Below are 6,788 nucleotides of genomic sequence, written 5' to 3'. Positions count from 1 at the left end.
GTGTGTGCATTGTACAGCGCAACTGAACATGTTTAATAATCAAAAGTGCTGTAGGAATTAAATACTACTACTACCACTTCTACTACCACTATATTACAATCATCACTATTATAATTATCATTCGAAAACGGAAGTAGGATTTTCGTTGACCGTGACAAATCGTGCTGGGCGTTTTGAGTTGTTATGCCCCCACATCAGCACAGGGTGTTTAACCTGCGCAGTTTCATCTGCATGTTCATGTCATGAAGGGTGACCTTAGTACGGTGCGCTATGTCTTTATCAGTGAACAATTGCTGCACGTGCGGGCGCGCGCACACACAAACACACACACACACACACACACACACACACACACACACACACTCGCATACAGAATCAGACAGACATGGAAAGGAACAAAGACAGAGAGCAAACCATGAACCTGTCAAGAGCTGTCAGACCACACTGTGAATTACAAAACAGATTTTACTGATTTACTAAGAACAAAAAGCAACGCCAAGATCGGTTATATCCAAGCAATTTCGTTAAAAAACCCCAAAACATTTCCCTTATTTTCTTTTTATAAACATTTTCGTCAACATCATTCCTTTCCTGACTCTGTTCTGATCAATAGCACACCTGTTTCACTTTCTCCCTCTGTTCGAAGTCTTGGTGTAATCCTAGACCAGTCTCTTTCCTTCCAACAGCACATTTCGAATATCTGTAAAGTTGCCTATTTGGAACTGCGTAGAATCAGCTCTATCCGCCACTATCTCTCAACCGATGCAACCAATACACTTGTATCTCTCTGGTTCTCTCAAGATTAGATTACTGCAACTCTTTTGGCCGGCCTTCCCAAATATCTGTTAGACAGACTCCAACGAATTCAGAATAACGCTGCCAGACTCATTTGCGGAGCTTCTAAATTTGACTGTTTCTCCTCTCCTTCAGTCTCTCCACTGGTTGCCTGTTTCTGATCGAATAGACTATAAGCTATCCACTCTGACCTTTTCTGCAGTCAACGGATCTGGCCCCAAGTATCTTTCTGAACTCATCCATATCTATACCCCGTCTCGCCAGCTCCGTTCTTCCTCCGATACTCGACTTCTCAGGATACCTCACGTTAGAAGTAAGACCTATGGACACAGATCGTTTTCTTTTCAATCGCCAAAGACGTGGAACAAGCTTCCTGATAATCTCCGTCATTCTGATTCCCTCGCATCTTTTAAATCTCGTCTCAAAACTCACCTTTTCCCTCAGCAATAAGTTCAATTGTGGCAGGTCCACTTCCTTTGCGTTAGCTGTGCTTGACTATGTGTGTATACATATGTATGTGTACATAACTACATGCATATATATGAATGTGTATTGTGTGTGCGTGTGTTTATGTAAGTTTGTGCCTGCCTATGTGTGCGTATGTGTTAGGGTAGCTGTTAGATACACATGTATGTTAAAATGTATGTATGCAGCGTGTGCGTGTGTGTGTGTAGTTACATTTTGGTATGTGTATGTAACATAGATATGATGTATTATGTTAACAAAAGCGTTTTTGTAAAGCACCTAGAGCAGATTTCTGGATAGTGTGCTATATAAGTATCCATTATTATTATTATCATTATTATTATAACGAAACTGACCATATGTATCCAGCAATATTAACTCAGGTAAAAGACATTCCTCTTTTAAATATAGCCTTAGAAGCCCACAATTTTATAGCTAATACCTCACCAATCCATCCAAAGATTCAAAAATGAAAGACACAGACAGGAATTTAACTTGCAAATGCTCTTTGAATTTGCAGAGATGACCCACAATAACATGATTTGCTTGGGGGAAAAGTGAAAGAAAAATGAACAAAAACACGTTAATTGCTACTGAAAAAAAACCCTAAGTGCTAACAGATACAAATGTCTCTGTTTATATACACACAACATATTGATCAAATGAGGAAGAGAATCACTGTCGTCAATACAAGGCTAATTGCTAAAGAACGAACTCCTCCACCTATAACCACCCACTTTCCCTACCGCCTTCCATCCACCCCTACCTCCTCCTTACCACTGACGACCTGCAGAACCCCAAGTGGGCAGGGCACGGATTCCAAGCCTAGAAAGTTCGATTCCCAGGAAATGCACAAGCAAAAAAACGAAAAAAAAACAAAAAAACACACACACACACACACAAAGAAGATCCTTTTATAAAGAGTAGTGCGACATTTCTGAACTTTCTGAATAATACGAACACAACAGCACTCTTATCTACTTGAACTACAAAGCTACAAAGGCATAACAGACAGACGCACAGAGCAAGCATGAAGAGGGTCGGATACAGAAGAGAGAGAGAGAGAGAAAAAAAAGAGACCAAAAAAAAAAAAAAAAAAAAAAAAAAAATCTAACTGGAAAAAGCGGGGATTTTGTTGTTGTTCGCTCTTCAAGGCAGCAGGTGACGCAGCAGCAGCAGCAGCGGCCCCATCGGCAGCAGCAGGGCAGCCAGGGGAGACAAGCGGAGGGGGGCGTGGCCCGCGGTCACAGTCTTCGTCGGTTTCCGGCTGTTGCAGAGAGACGTTCCACAGCGGGGTGGCACCGGTAATAGCCGGAGGAAACCGCACAGCCCTTCTGCAGGTTTTGGCCCATGTCGTAGCAGCCGCGCTTTACCATGACAACTTCATCTTCCAGCACACACAGAAAAAAGAGAGAAAAAGCACGCGCACACACACACACAAACACGCGCACGCACGCACGCATGGATGGTGCACACGAATTATTCGAGCAAAATACTTGCCAAAAAAAAAAAAATAATAATAAAATAACCATGATAGTAATAAAAAAAATAAAGCAACAATAATAATAACAATAATTATTATTATTACGGCAATAAGAACTACTTGGGAAATAACCAATCAACAAAAGATATCGGCTCTAGAAAATGAATGACAGACGCACACAGCAGGCGGGGAGGGGATTAAAGGGAAAGACCATTTTGAGACGGGAACAGAGACCGGACACAACAAAAGCGATTAAAAAACGAAGAAAAAAAAAAGTAGGTCTGGGGGTGTGAAGTGGGGTGTGGGCACGGCTTACAATTAACGACAGATACGTGCAGCTTGCAATAAATACAGATATGAACTTCTTTTAAAGAGAACGTGAACGTCGACGTGACTATGCTGGACGTTGTTCACATTCAATATAAACAGTGCCTGGAGGCGTTCTTGTACTCATGTCGCTGTCTAATGCTAACGTCCATATTCTAAATATATTTCTGTTTAATAGTTATGATGTAATAATTAATTGCAATGTTTTTAAAAGCGAATATGTGAAATACTTTTATTTGAGAACATATGTTTATTACTCTTGTTTAATCAAGTTATCCGCGTGTGTGGGGTGGAGGGGGGAGGGGGGGACTGCGGGTGTGTGCTGATTATCTGGTTGTGGTTTTCCGCAATTCATCTTTATTCTTATCTTATCTGTCTATTATAATCAATCAGGAGGAAGGTGGCAGAATGGTTAAGACGCTCAGCTGCCAATACAGAGAGTCCGTGAGGGTGTGGGTTCGAATCCCGCTCTCGCCCTTTCTCCTAAGTTTGACTGGAAAATCAAACTGAGCGTCTAGTCTTTCGGATGAGACGATAAACCGAGGTCTCGTGTGCAGCACGCACTTGGCGCACTGAAAAAGAACCCATGGCAACGAGAGTGTTGTCCTCTGGCGAAATTACGTAAAATGAAATCCACTTTCATAGGTACACAAATATGTAAGCATGCACTAAGGCTTGACTAAGCGCGTTGGGTTATGCTGCTGGTCAGGCATCTGCTCAACAGATGTGGTGTAGCGTGTATGGATTTGTCCGAACGCAGTGACGCCTCCTTGAGAAAGTGAAACTGAAACTATAATCAATGTGCAGTATAGTAGGCTATGTTTATAATTATATTCAAATAATGTTTATTAATTCTTGTTTTTACATTAAGAATACTAGTTATTACCTGCAGTGTGTGGATATATGTATGAAACGATGTATGTGATATTTTTTTTTACATTTGTATCTTCGTAATATTTGTTGGGGCTGTTGTTGGGTTTTACAGTTATGGTCCCCATGTTGTTTACTTGTCTATGTTGTGATAATGCACCTGACCAAATTTCTCCAGTTGGAGATAATAAAGTTATTCTTACCTTATCTTCTCTTCTGTGGCATGGCATGAAAACCCGCATTACGCATACCTGATTATACCGTCACTGAAGTAAAAGACGCTTTGTACATTCTGAAGACACTGTCACTACTTAAGTAAAAGAATGAAGTAAAAGATGCATTATGCATTCTTATTCACGAACCGGTGTCACTTAAGACGCATTATCCATTTTTGACTCACTTGTGTAAACAAAGTGAGTCTATGTTTTAACCCGGTGTTCGGTTGTCTGTGTGTGTGTGTGTGTGTGTGTGTGTGTGTGTGTCTGTGTGTCTGTGTGTCCGTGGTAAACTTTAACATTGCCATTTTCTCTGCAAATACTTTGTCAGTTGACACCAAATTAGGCATAAAAATAGGAAAAATCCAGTTCTTTCCAGTCATCTTGTTTAAAACAATATTGCACCTCTGGGATGGGCACAAAAAAATAAAAAATGAAGCCTAATCATATGCAAACTGCATTTACTGTTATATTTATATTTTTTGTAATCTCTAAACTTGGCACTTTGATCTGATATTCTGACCCAACAACAAGAGCAGTCATTATTTTCATTTTTTGTTCGAACAGGAACTTCTTTTGCTAAGCATGGAAGTTTTATTTATTTTGCAAACGTATTGGTGAAGTTAGTAAAAAAGGGAAATTAATCTGTACTTATGCTGGGGGCTTAATTTGCTTTAAACTGATCTTTCTCATCTTAAACATTACATTTTGAAATTATACTCAGTACATAAAAAGCTTGTGTATTTTACTCTCAGTGTACAGGGCTTTCACTATGTTCATTCGCCCAAGTGGTCTTTTTCGGAAAATACTAAAATCAATACGACGAGTGGACTTTATAGATCTGTTGGCTAAGCCCTGAAGTTCATGTGCAAAAAATAATGATTGGGTACACATATTTATACACATTCAAAGCGCGTGCTCATAGGCCTATTCAGTCTTGCGAACGCGAACGACGCCATTTTGTTTCAAGTTGTTGACCTGCCCGTTCAATCCAAAATTCAATTGACATTACACGATAACATGTGATGGAAAGTTGGAGAAGGAGACCGTTAAATATTTATTCAGAGAAAGATTTGTGAACGCCTCATCACTTACTGGATTATGCCCGAAACTGCCATAAAATTATCCACAGAATCAGTCGGTATTCACAGTTAAAAATTGTAACCATGCGAGTTAATACCCTTGAATTGATGAAACAAAAAAAATTCCAGTCTTGACTTTTCTCAAAAAGAAGTCCTTTTCACTTCATACGACGTTTAGAAGTACTTGTACTTGGCTCTACATGTTCTTAGTTTAACAAAATACTCAATTTTCATATCAACTTTAAAACTATAAAACTGGAATGAACATAAAAGAGAAATTGAATCGACCGTGTCAACTGGTGTAACTAAACTTGTACATCTATCTAGATCCAGAGAAAACGGCTAAATGTTGCAGTGTGATTGCGGCGATAGCCACGTCTTCTTTACCAAGGACTTAAAAATAATTTTTTTATTGTCGTTAAAGATTTTTTGAATGCCCAAGATACACCAGAATCATATGATTTGAACAGCGTTCTCACTGCGAATACTGCAATCGATTTATCGCCCTTTAAAAAAAGCATGTTTAAATTAAATACTATATTTTTGAGCATCAGTGCAGGTGGCACGATAGTGCAATGGGTAAGACAGATTCTTCTCATTCGAAAACCTGGGGTTCGCTTCTGCTGTTGGAATTTCTTTTTTTTCTTGTTCTTTTAACCCGAAGTTTTATAATAACATATACAGAACCCTTTTTAACGAATAGATTTTTGGCTCAAGTGTGTAAACAATGTGAGCCTATATCTTTTCTTTGCATTTTTTCCAAATCGTGAAGCATCGTGGGATAGCGTCGCGTCGTTCGATCGAGGATCAAGAAGGTGGGTGGATGTATCAGTGTTTGCTAAGTACGAAGTTAGTGAAAGAAAACGTTAAAAGATGTCTTTTATTGTGTACAAGTTTTGTCAAATGTTTATCTTTATTCGGGTGACTGTTGTGTTACTGCTAGACAGATAGGCATGAAAATGAAAACAGAAGAAATCTGATGGTGTGGGTCGTTTTTTCAACCGGTTTGGCAACCAACCTTCTCTGATAGAAAGCCGTGACATTTAATAATAATAATAATTATTATAATAATGATAGTAATACTAATAACATTTTTTGTTTCCTCATAAGTTGTGTCACACCGCTAAAGTAATACACACAAAAATCAGTTTGATGATTGTGGCTGTTGAACTCAAGTTGTATGAGATAATATGTCAGTCCATCATGTAACCCCCCCCAAAAAAAAACAAAAAAAAAACAACAACAACAACAAACAAACAAAAAAAACAACTAAAATAATAGATATACATACATACATACATACATATATATATATATATATATATATATATATATATATATATATATGTGTGTGTGTGTGTGTGTGTGTGTGTGTGTGTGTGTGTGTGTGTGTGTGTCCAATCTCTGTGAATATGATGCCACATTGAGTAACTGAGCTGGACTTAGAACCATGAAATTATTTTATAATGTTATGATTAAAATTTTACTTAGAAATCAGTCATTCTCAGTCTCATTGTTTTATTTCATGCACATTATAAACAGAAACAAAAA

At 38.5% G+C, this 6,788-nt stretch overlaps 1 long non-coding RNA gene across 2 annotated transcripts in view; it reads right to left on the bottom strand.

The window, feature by feature from the left end:
- Positions 1-2,377: 2,377 nt before the first annotated feature.
- LOC143281532 (uncharacterized) overlaps positions 2,378-6,788 on the bottom strand; it is a 39,764-nt gene continuing 35,353 nt past the window's right edge. For both annotated transcript variants that reach the window (XR_013055132.1, XR_013055131.1), the window contains exon 2: positions 2,378-2,647. This is a non-coding gene — a long non-coding RNA (uncharacterized LOC143281532). The remainder of the gene's footprint in view (positions 2,648-6,788) is intronic.

The sequence above is a fragment of the Babylonia areolata genome, chromosome 4 (genome assembly GCF_041734735.1).
Source record: "Babylonia areolata isolate BAREFJ2019XMU chromosome 4, ASM4173473v1, whole genome shotgun sequence".
NCBI classification, from domain to species: domain Eukaryota; kingdom Metazoa; phylum Mollusca; class Gastropoda; order Neogastropoda; family Buccinidae; genus Babylonia; species Babylonia areolata.
The sequence above is the reverse complement of the archived record's forward strand: the minus strand, read 5'-3'. Positions and strand labels throughout refer to the sequence as shown.